This window comes from Lactuca serriola, chromosome 6, assembly GCF_051521515.1.
Source record: "Lactuca serriola cultivar US96UC23 chromosome 6, Lser_US96UC23_V15, whole genome shotgun sequence".
Taxonomy (NCBI): domain Eukaryota; kingdom Viridiplantae; phylum Streptophyta; class Magnoliopsida; order Asterales; family Asteraceae; genus Lactuca; species Lactuca serriola.
In genome coordinates, this window is record NC_136413.1 from 20,497,330 (window position 1) to 20,510,367 (window position 13,038).

Genomic DNA, 13,038 nt, shown 5'->3' on the forward strand with positions numbered 1-13,038 from the left:
GAATCGTGGAATATCATCTTCATGTGAAAAGCTTGTTCCACGGGATTTGGGAAGACCATAGTTGTCATACTTTCACATATACAAAATGGCAGAAAAATTAAATTCATGTTAGTTGATTGATTGAGTCCTTAATAAATCACCCAAATGAGATATTAAGGCTAGGACCCAACACAATACTTTACAACCTAGAAAAGGGATGCCGTAATCTAGTTGCAGAATATTTGAGGGTAAGTGAATGACGATTCACTAATTTCCACCATGAAAAACGAAAAAGAAATTTATGTTTTAAATCTATTGAAAATTCCTAGATCTTTTGAGATTCATTGAACTTTTCAATGGCATGTTTAAATCTCGATATGCCCCTCTAGTTTGTGACTGGGATACTGAGGATCACAAAGCGGGTGTGAATAACCATGCAGACTTACATGGTGCCCCCACATATTACAATCACCTATTCGATGTGCCGGTTAACCACACACGCTCCACCGAACTATGACAAACATTGAGTCGCCCTTTGCTACCTTTTCTTAGAACCATTTAGTGTGCTGGTTAACCACACACGCTCCACTAACGTCTTCGCAAGGGAACAAAGTGTAAATTCATGGAATTGCATCAATTCACTTTTGCCTAAAGTAACTAAGATTGGGAATTTGTAAAAGCAATTAGTTACTTTTGTACTTCATTATACTTATAATGGAAGGTTTCTGTCCTATCCTACCCGTTCGGTTAACGACCCCCCACTAGTCAAGAGTGCGGTGGGTAAGAGTGGATACCCATTCAATCGCCATTTTATAGGCAATTTCCTTAAACACCCCTTATAGACCAGCTTCGTAAATGAGGCCTACTAACGGTAAGACTGAATTTTACTCATACATATATATTAGACTTTTAATGTTATATATAGTATAGGGTGTATTTTACACTTTTAAAATACTAGGTGATCAAATCTAATACTTATACACATTAATTAAATAATAAAACCATAAGGGTGTGATTTGAACTTTTCAAAACAATACTACGGTTTTAGAATTTAACATTTCTAAATTAAACTTTTAATCAACTTTTAAATTCCAAAACTTGAGGGCAAGTTTTGAAACATTTCAAAACATTAGGGTTTCAACTATTTAAATTTCAAAACAAAACCTGTAAGTTCAAAATTAAACCATAAAACTTACATGGGCACAAATGAAACTTTTTCACAACATAAGGATCAAATAACAAATAATAGAAATTAAACAATTAATTTTGACATTATCTATATTTGACCTAATTTCAATTTCTTGCAAGATAAGTTACCCAATTAATACGAATATGGTAATTATCCTTAAGCAAAACAGCAATAAAATCCGAAATGCCTTCTGTCTGACGCTTCGACTCGCCGAGTCACACATTGGAACTCGCCGAGTAGGACAGACTCGCCGAGTCCATGAAGTGACTCGCTGAGTCAGTTCGAACAGAAGGCCAGAATTCGATTTTCAGTTAATAATTCAACATAGCATCACATACAACAGAAACCAATCAAGGCTCTGATACCACTGATGGGATTTTACGATAAGAACATCCTATGTGCTCATGCAAACCCTAATGCTTGGATCTAGGTTTCTCTATTATACATGCAATGTATCCAAGACTTACAATCTTAGATCCAACATATTATAAACTAAAATTAGGGTTTAGAGAATTACCTTTGATTGTTATGTAGCAATAACAATCTCAAATCTTCCTTGTAAGGACTTTAGAAAGCTTAGAGTCACAATTGTCACTCCTCTAATGGCTCACAAACACCAAGAGAAAGAGGATGAAGAATAAGAAGAGAGGAGGTTGTCCAAAACGTCCAAAAACCCTAGTGGAACTCTTAGACTCGTTTTTGGGGTTTAAGGGTACTATATATACATTTAGGCTATTAGGGTTTTCAACTAGGAAACCCTAATTTGACTGCTTAAGCCCTAAGCAGCCCATGAACCCTTTTAGAATATCCCTTGGACGATTTCTAATGGGTTTCCCCATAGAATTCGTCCAACCTATTATTCCAAGGTAATCCATAGCCCAAATGCAATTATCTTATAATTACAGTTCTAGTCCCTTAAGTTTAATTAATCTCTTTTAGCCACAAAATTAATTATCAATTAATTCTTGACTAATATGAATTAAACAATATGATTTCTCCTTTAATATATTATTCTCATAATATATTAATAAATCATAATTAATCTTCTCTCTCCATAATTCATCCTATCAAGTTGCTTTGGTGAAAGCAACCCAAAAGGACCATGCACCATCGGGTCAGTACATACCAAAATAGTTATGGACTTAGACACTAATCCAACAAAAAAACACTTTTGATCAAGTGTTTCTTGGTGTTTTCTAACGCCTAAACATGTTAAACCTCGTGTACAACGAGTTAGAACAAGAGCACTTACGATCTAGGAGCTTGAATGGTCGGTTTTGACCAAGAACACTAGTGTGTGTTCTTGGTGAAACTTGAAGATCTACACAAATGGAATGATTTCACATATGAAATCATGTAAGATCACTAGTTCATGTAAGATATCAACTAGTTAGGTCAAGAAACTTACGAGTTTTGAAGATCGGGGACGAAGATCAGGATGGTACTTGAGAGGATTTCAGCCAAGGAAGTGAAAGAATGGAACAAATGGCCAAAATATCAACATATAGGGGGAGTTTCTGGCCCACATGGGGTTTACGGCCGTAAACTCCCATGTGGTGGCCGTGAACTCCTTGTAAAGGGGTTTTAGACTTGTTCTCTCTGGTATATCTTTAGGAGATAAACCCCGACACTTATCCCTTAAGTTTACAAGGCTCAGAACTCTCAAACAGACTCCAAATTGTGCTAAATGATAGAGGGAATGAGTTTGACTGTCAATGAAGTGTTAGACTAAACAGGATGGAAAATTTCGAGTTGTCACATGGCACTTCCAATCCTGTGGATTCAACTTCAAGGCTTCTTCCCCTGAATGTTGAAATTCCAACATCTGTGGCGTATGTGAGTGATCCGCTTATGACACATACTTCTGTGCCTTTATTGAAAAAAAATAATTGATCCAAGGTTAGGGGTACTGATTCATGATCTGACCCAAACTGTTCAGCCCGTACTTACTACATCAACCATGACTCCAACCACTATAGCTGAACCTGATCATGAACAACCAAGAACGACCTTTGAAGCTGGGAGCTCTTCAGCTCCAGGGAATGTCTCCCTTACAAGGCCTAAGCATGATATTGCCTCTAAAAGGCTTGCCAGGTTCTTAGCGGAAAATGAAACAGACCTTCCCTCTCGTGAAAAAGGTATATCTATAGGGGAAGGCAGCTTGAAGGGGGGAGGCATATCAAAACCAGAGCTCAGGGAGGAGATCACTATACTCAAACATAAAATAATACAAAAGGATCTTCAAATTGAGGACCTTGATTCTCGTATCTCTGTGCTCAAAGCTGAAAGTTCCTTAAGTCTAATCAAATTTCTGAACTTCAGCAAGATAATGCTTAGAAGGCCAAACAAATTTCTGATCTCCAGCTCAACCTTGGTGCTCTTTCAGTTGGCTAATTTGATCTGAAGAATATACTTATTCCTGAATTTGGAGATAAGTTTCAGACAGCAGCTGAAGGCCCAAGTGTTTCTCAGGCTCCTGTAACTGCCCCAGCTGCTACTCCAACTTTTGAACAGACCGATAATGTGCCAGTTAGAACCACAATGTTTGTTGACCGTTGTGAGAAGGAACCAGAACAAGCTCTGCCCCGAATCACTATTAAGCAAGGAGGGAGAACGGTCTCGTCTCAGAAAAGGGGTGGCTTGCTCTTCATGAAGAATTCCGATCAGAATATTCGTGGTGATCAGCCCCAACTAACTGTGACTGAAATATAAAAGAAAAAGTTCCAGCATAAATATGGAGATCGGTCAGGAATCTGTATGTGGGGATTGTTGGGTTTTTAGCGTTTTAACACTCCTAAGGTATACATGTAACCCTAGAAACCTTGGATCTATGTTTTACTATGATACATGCAAAATTCATTTTCCAAGGTTCTTAACCTATCTAGCATACCATGGGGAACTTTTAATCATAAAAGTTAGTAAGAAAGACATACCTTTTAGATGCTTGGAATCCTTGAAAACCTTGTGAGCCTAGCACCTCAAGTGTGATGCCTCAAATGTATCACACAACACCAAATACACTTGGAATAACCTTGAGAGAAATAGAACACTTCTAAAATCGGCTATGCCCTCTTGTTCTCATTAATGCTGATTTTGGTTGCTCACATACTCCTTTTTATAGTGTGTCATAAGTAGTGTTAGACCATGTAAACCCTAACTTGACATGGCTCTTCATTTCCATGATCCATGGTTTCAAAGACACCATGGAGCATCCTATGGGTTTTAACCCAACTTGATAATCCATAGAGCATTAGCCCATTATACAAGTATGGGTGATTTACACAATCAACCCATATATTTAATTAGTCTTCTTTTGATCACTTAATTAATTCTTGATCAATACTAATCAAATAATATTATTAATATATTAGAGCTTATAATACATTAATAAACCTTAAGTGTTATTTCTCTCATTTTAGTCTATCCAAATGCATGATGCCATGCAACCCAAATGGACCATGCCAACCGGGTCAAGTACATCCCAAAAATAGTTATGAAGTTAGACACCTAATCCAACAGGGATTCCATGATAAAATCAACTGTTGGGCGGTCAAAAGAAAAAGCAACACCATGGAGTATTATAAGCATCTAAATGATTTTTATTCGCTTACCAAGGTGGATCTTACGGAATTGTCTGCTGCTCCTTTTTACAATCCTTCCAATGATCCTCGGGTGACAGATTTCAAACATTTTTTGGAAAATCAAGTGAGGAGAGGATTTGATAATATAAAGACTGTTGAATCCTTTTTGAAGACTGTTAAACATGTGTTTGACCCAATCACTAAAAAGGCTATCAAAAATGTTATGTGGCCTCCAACAAAGCAGTTGACAAAGATTCCCATCATCAAAATTTTATGTGATGGTTCTTTGGACAACATGTTTGATTGGGTGTATGATCCAGCCACGGCCTCAGTGGTTATCAAGTTTAAAGATGGTATCTTACGTCTAATCGATAAGAGGGATCTTCTATAATTTGGTAAGAGGGACATTCACACTTTGGCAACTCATCAAATAATTTGTGAGCAGGAAGTTTGGAACCGGCTGCAAAAGAATTCACAAGCATGATTTCTAAAATTATTAGCAAAGAAATGTGGATGGGAGCAATGGGAAGATCTGATGTGCTGGTAATTGAAAAATATTGAGCTCATGCTAGCCTCAAACCAAGGGGGAGATTGATAGGTCATTATTTTGTGGTTTGGGCTAGGCAATCATATGTATAGGTCTTATTTAGTTCATAGTCATGTTTTGCTTATTTTATATGTGTTTACGGTTGTGTATGTGTATACGGACGTAAACCTATTTACGGCCAACTACCCCCTATATATAGGTCTTCTCATAGTAGTGTCAGGTTGTTGACGAATCACTGAGTGTCTCATATACTTTACGACCCAAGTGTAACCAAGGTGTATTTGATGTTTATTTGATATAAAACGTGTGCATACTTGGATTAATCTTTCTTCTACTCAATTCTTGATCTGTTCGATTGATATTTGATTGATCACTGGTTCGGATTCTCAGTTTAGGGACCTTTCATCTATGATCTATTTGACAATTTATGACTTATGGTGAGATTACTTTGTGGTTGATTCAAATATAGCTTCCATGGTGATGATTTGGGTATTTTCAATTATAAGGTTTATAGATCCAAACTTGGTGGATCAAATGATGGTATAAACTTTTTTTCATTATTAAATGATGCTTTATATCCCAAAAACAATGTCACTTCATGGATTCATGCTTGAATTGGTGTTTGTTAAGTTCTTATGAGAAGTTAAGTTTCTTTTAAATTCATATTAAGTTTAGAGCTCAATGGTAGCATGGAAAATATTGATGACTTCTTAATTCAATGTATTTTAAGTTGTAGGAATCAGTTTTGGTCTTTTTGGTTGCATTTACCATACACACATAGCTTTTTGGTGCAAGTTGAGCTCCTTACTCTCGTTTGGCTTCCAAATGATGTTTGTGAGATTGTTTTTAGAAATTGATTTTTAATTAAATAAAATGAACCATTAAGTATCATTTTATGTTAATTTGAAGTGTTATAAACTTGTTTTGAAGTCCCTTGAGTCATAGGATTTGTTTTTGAAGTTCAGTTACAAGTAGGTTAGCTAAATGAGAAATAAAACAAAAATATATGTTATTGTGTACAAAGAACGCGACACATTCGTGGGTGGAATAAAACACATTCTGCATTTGATCCCATTTTGTGTTTTGTATCTTTCTTGTCTCTTGGGTCTATTTCACTCATTTGGTCTTCCGTGGTTTCCTTAAATCATATTAGGATAGTTAAGGAGCGTTTTGAGCATTAAAATGATGAGTTAACCTTAAAAGGGTATATTAGTCTTCTGAAAAACCTTATGATGATCATCATATTAGGTGTTAACTTGGAAGCATAAGCTTAGAGAAAGCCAGCGAAGTAAGAAAGTGTGTGTTATTGCTAGCATTGGACTAAGGTGAGTTTATTGGGAGCATGTGTGCCAAAACTTTAAAATTTTCACTAAAATTTTTCACATGATATTATTTCAAAATATTATATGAATTATTTTGAAGATCCTTATGTGCTTCTACATGCTAGAGGATCATACAAATAGGATCTCTAATCTACACTTGAATATGACTACACTATATATAGTGAAGCGTCCCAAAAACTATAGTAAATTTTTTCAAAATTTTAAAGGAAGTAAAGAATATTTTCATAAAATCAACATCATCAAATATTTGTTCACAACATAAATCCAAAATCAGAGTATCACATCAAAACATTTCCCAAAGACTTGATGACAACTATGGAGTGTGTACAGTCATGTATTTGCTTTATCCCAATCCTCAAAAGTATTTGAGACATTTGAATCCACAACTATAAGCCAAGGATTATATGAGTTCCCAACCCCTAGTTATTGGAGAATCACATACAACACATGATATAAGTAATACGATGAAATACTCACCTCACTAGCAAAGCAGAAAAATCCCTATAGCTCGCAAACATGCAGGCCGATACAACAACCACCGAACCATGTAATAAAAGGTCAAACCTCAGCCTATGACCTAAAGCCCTAAAGCTTGACCTAAATTCAAACTTAGTCAAAAAGTCAACAAAGGCACTTTCTTGTTAAAAGGCGTGCCATGCCTTCTTCAGGGCGCCTAGCGCCCACAAAAGGACATAATAGTCGAGATTTCATGGCCAAAACAAACGCAAACCAAAAACCCTAAAATGCATATCGCACTAGGAAGGAATGCACCAAGCTCAAGCTTATTCCAAAGGGTAAAATGACTTAATCCAATAAGTGCATTCCTCAAATCTACAGATCTGGTCCTTTACCATTTCCTAATGGATAAAGTTTCCAACTTTATCCATTAAGACACTCCAAATAAGCAAAATCTAAACTTTCAACCTCTAAATGACTTGAAAAGCCATCAAAAATTTCATGACTAAGAGATCCAACAACAAATGCGAACTGTCCATGTCCAAATGGTCCAGAGAACAACTTTTAATGCTTAGAAGGAGTTGGAGTCATCACAACTCGAATCTCACCACTAAAGGACCAAAAAGCATAACAATGGAGAATAAGCAAAATCTACTAATCTATAAGTAAAGTTTAAAATGTTTTACGCATAATGGTATAGAAAATGTGTGAACTTGATGGATCTACTCTTACGCTTAACTTTTATGCTCCAATAGAAAACTTTATCTTCAATCTTTAAGTACTAAAAAAAGAAGGATAAGGTCTTAGAGGTGGATTCAAGTTCAAAATTGAGAAGGGGAGGGCTAGTGTTTCCAAGAACTCGTTCAAGGGTTGATAAGGTTATACATAATCAAAACCTATGACTTAAGTGCCATTAAATAATGAGAAAACCCTAAAATCCCATCAACCCCATGGGTTAGGGGCGCCCAACGCCCCTTAAAGAACTATTTTACATCTATTAGTCCAATACATGCCCAATTCAAAAATTATGTCTCAATTCGTCTAAGGCCTAACAAATTAAATCTAATTTAAAATACATACCGAGAATAAGATGCTACAATTTTCCCCCACTTGAATGAGATTTCGTCCTTGAAATTTGTAGTAATAAACAAGTATGGGTAGTACTCATGCATTTCCTCTTCAGGCTTCTAGGTCGACTTAGAACCCTTCGGTTTTGCTACTTCACCTTTATGAAAGTTACTTATTTGTTACACAAGGCTTATGTCTTCCCATATAGAATGGCTATCGGTCTCTCCGCATAGTTCAAGCACTCATCACCCTAAATGTAATCCAAAGGCACCAACTACTGAATCGTCTGTTGAAAACTTTCTTAGCTAAGAGAGATGAAAAATGTTATGAATGTGGCTAAGCTCCTTTTATATCCAATCACTAGGTCCGCTTATACACCATAGCAATCAACTGTAATGGTCTGATAAATCCAAGGGCCAACTTGCCATACTTCCTAAAACGAATGACACCCTTCCATGGTCACACCATCAACAATACAATATTGTATTTACTGTGTTTGTCTTTTAATTTTTACAATTAAATTTTTTATTAAATATAATTAACTAGTGTTAGTGTACACAGTAGAGTCAAAATATATATTGTATTTACTTATTATAATATAAAAAATCTAGGTCCCAATGCTTTGTTGATTTCCACGGATATGCTGGTTTAGTTTAAAAGAATTTAAAAATGACCATTTTGCCCTTATATCTATTTGGCAGGTAGCTAACCTTGTGGGCTTTGTCATCGAACCATTGGGCATAAGTTGGCTAAAATCTGTACTTCTTAAGACAGAAGGTTTCTATTTCTATTTCTATTTTCCCCAAATTATTGCACATCTCTACTCTAGAGTCGATAAAATCAAATTTTGTTTTCTTTTTCCAGGACTACCCACTATTTTTGGCTTGCTTGAAACATTTTATGTGGGAACAAAGGTTAAAAAAACGTCAATATTCTACACCCTCAAAGGCCCACCATTCTTTTTAACGTTTGATTTTGGGCAAAATTGTAATTTTTTGGTAGAATTCAAGATTCAATTCCATGGCATGTCTGATTGCTAAATGGACAGAATTTCAAAGTCCATGTTTGATGGATTTCATACCATTCCTAAGGGAAGGAATTTGATTCCCTTCTTACTTTTGACTATAACTTGGAAAGCTTTTGGAAAAATTGGCATGCTTCCTTTAACAAATGGCTTGTCAGGTCAAGCTTATTATGTATGTTATTTCAGTTATTATCTAACCTTGGAGAGCTACCAATATATATATATATATATATATATATATATATGTCTTGTCTTGTCTTTTAAAATCAAGAATGACATTGACTATATATATATATATATATATATATGTGTGTGTGTGTGTGTGTGTGTGTGTCTTGTCTTGGGGGATCTGGAAGGAAGCTTTTAAATGTGTGGGTTGTCTTCACATTTTTTGCCATATGGCATGATCTCGAATGGTATTTAATTTTGGCTGCAAGAGATGAGTTCAGAAGTTCAGAAGTTCAGAAGAAGAAGAAGGAGAAGAAACAAGGTTTCAACTATAGTTTAGGTACTAAGGATGAATTACGTTTTTAAAATATTTAAGAAAATGATTAGAAACAAGGGTAAATAAGCAGAAAGCAAATCTTACACTTCAATGTCTATAGAGATCAAAGGTAGCAAGGAAAGAATTAAGAATGTTGAAGTTGGAGAGTGGATTTTCTGTAAAAAAAAATCTAAGGACTATATAATACCATTTTATCTAAATGCTTTGAATTATAAGAATAAATAGTAATTAAAAAAGTATAGTTTGTTGTCACAAGCTGCTAGAGATGTTAGAGCCCTTAGAGAAGCTAAGGACAAACTGGAGAAGCGAGTTGAAGAGCTAACATGGAGATTAGACTTTGAAAAGCATTTGAGGGTATATTTTTTTTATATTTCTTGTATCTAATTAGTTTGTAAATTTTTGTTACAACTTCTATTGATTTGTTTTATCTTTCCATGAAACGATTATTTGTATGACATAAAATTTTATGCAATGGATTGTATTTTTTGTATATGATATTTTATTTTCTATTATGACATATTAAATACAAATTTAATTTGAAAATTAGTAAAACTATAAATAATATTTTTTTTTAAACATTTAAAATTATGATACGCAAAAATGTTTGTCATCTTCATTTATGACATTGCCTTTCTTGACAGGGGCTTTAATGATATGCAATGTGAGTCGTAAATGCGCGTCGTAAGGTTACGACACGCATATGAGTGTCATCGTCCTTTATGACAGGGCCTTCCCTAATACGCAATGTGTGTCGTAAACACGCGTCGTAAATGTTTGTCGTAATTGCGTGTCATAAATAGACAACGCGCAAAAGCGTGTCGTTGTTATGACATGGCCTTCCTTGACATGTATTTGCGCGTCATCTGAGCATTTTACGACACACATTGCGCGTCATAAAATGTTGTTTTTCTAGTAGTGAGACTTTAGAGAGGAGATGGAGAGGGAAAGACAAATAAAGAGTTTATATTTTATAAACTAAATGTTTATAAAATATAAATTTTGTCTTTTCGCTAAAAAGACATAAGGCTTATTAGGTCCAAAAAGATGTACAAGACATATTATATTCATACCATATGAAATAATGTGTTACTTGTATTGTAAAATAATTATTTCCTTGAAATAAATATTTTCCCAATTATTATAAGAGTTTATGAATATTTATTAAAATCAATTTCTAATAAATAATCATTTGTATCAAGTTGTTGTTAGTGTGACCCTTAGGATCATATGTTATTTAGCAATATCATTTTAATATGACTCTTGAGCGAACTAGATCTTTCAATATCCCACTTACACAAGACTCATATCAAACTGATACATACAGTGGTGAATGCCTCGCAACATTTCACTGCCCCTAACAACATATGATATAATGCCATTCCATCGACGCCCAATTCCCCAGAAGCCCCCAATGCTATAATTGGTGAGTAAGGTAAGTTTATTAGTTATCCATTTGCTACAGACATCATGTTGAATGTGAGATATGGATCGCAGTCAATATCACGTATGTGTTCAACTTTACATCAGGCCTTAGATGTCTAACTCTCAATGAATAAGATGAACAAATTTCATCTTGACTACATACGCCTCTTGCATGGTTTACATCACGCCTGATAACAGCTTTTATAAGTGCCTAGCAAAATAACAGCTTTTGACTACATCAAAGCATAACGTTCCCCACACTCAAGTCCCAAATATGTATCTCAGGTGTTAAGGATATACATATATTACCTTTTATCAAGTATCATTCATGACAGTGATGCATGAAGCGATCTTGAACGAGACACTCCAATACTTACTCTCTAGTAAGTATCTATGAAACCGGTTACAACGCTTTGTCAACCATCCTATTTCATATTAGTCTTGTTTCATTATTTCTCCCACAATAATAATTAACTATGCAGTTTTAAAGTGAATAAATTCACTCAAGGATTAAACATGTTAATAAAGAATACAACAAATATTTAATGAAAAGATCATATGCCATATATATCATAGTCATTACAATATATGATGTTATAATGTTCTAATATTCAATACTAATACATAAATCAAATCCAATTACTAGAATAGTTAAGTCCTATTCCTCGAGCATGTCCCTCAAATTTTGCTTGAGGAAGAGGCTTCGTGAAAGGGTCCGCCAAATTTTGATCAGTGTGAACTTTGTGAATACTAATTTCTCCTTCAACTTTATATCGGATGAAGTTGAATCTACGACGAATATGCCTTGTCTTCTTGTGTGCTCGGGGTTCTTTTGCCAAAGCAATAGCACCCTCATTGTCACAGAAAACTTCTAGGGGTCCTGAATGTTAGGGACTACCCCCAAATCCCCAATTAATTTCTTCATCCAGAAAGCCTCTTGTGTAGCTTCAAAAGCAGCAATGTTTTCTGACTCTGTAATGGATTGTGTAACAACACTTTCCTTGGAGCTTTTCCAAGATATCGCACCCCCATTGATAATGAACACATATCCTGATTGCGATTTGAAATCATCTCGATCAGTTGTGAAGGAAGGATCAGTGTAGCACTATACAGTTAAGCTTTCTTCCACGCCTCCATAGACGAGGAGCAAATCCGTAGTTCTTCGAAAATGCTTTAGGATTTTCTTCACAGCTCTCCAGTGACTCTCCCATGGATTTTTTTTGGAACTTGCTTACCAAGCTCATAGAATAAGCAAGATCAGATCTTGTACAATTCATAGCATACATGATGGATCCAATTTTAGAAGCATATGGAATATCTTTCATCTTGTCTAGCTCAACCTTTGTGCTAGGACATTGAGATGAACTTAGTACAATTCCATGTGCCATGGGTACAAATCCTCTCTTAGAGTTTTCCATATTGAACTGTTTCAATACTTTCTCAATATATGTACCTTGGCTTAGACCTATTAATCGTTTTGATCTATCTCTATAGATTTGATTCCAAGAATGTATTGTGCCTCACCTAGGTCCTTTATTGAGAAACACTTTCCTAGCCAAGACTTTACACCTTGTAAAGTTGGAATATGATTTCCGATGATTAATATGTCATCCACATAATGGACCAAGAATGTCACCGAGCTCCCACTAGTTTTCATGTAAACACAAAATTCATCTTCATTTCTAATAAACCACACTTTGTGATTTCATCATCGAAACACTAATTCTAGTTACAAGATGCTTGCTTTAACCCATAAATGCATCTCTTGAGCTTACATACTTTATTAGGATGCGTTTGGTCAACAAAACCTTCAGGTTCATCTATATAGACATCTTCTTCCAATTTTCCATTCAGAAAAGCGGTTTTGACATCCATTTGCTATATCTCAGAGTCATCATATGCATCTATGGAAAATAGTATCCCA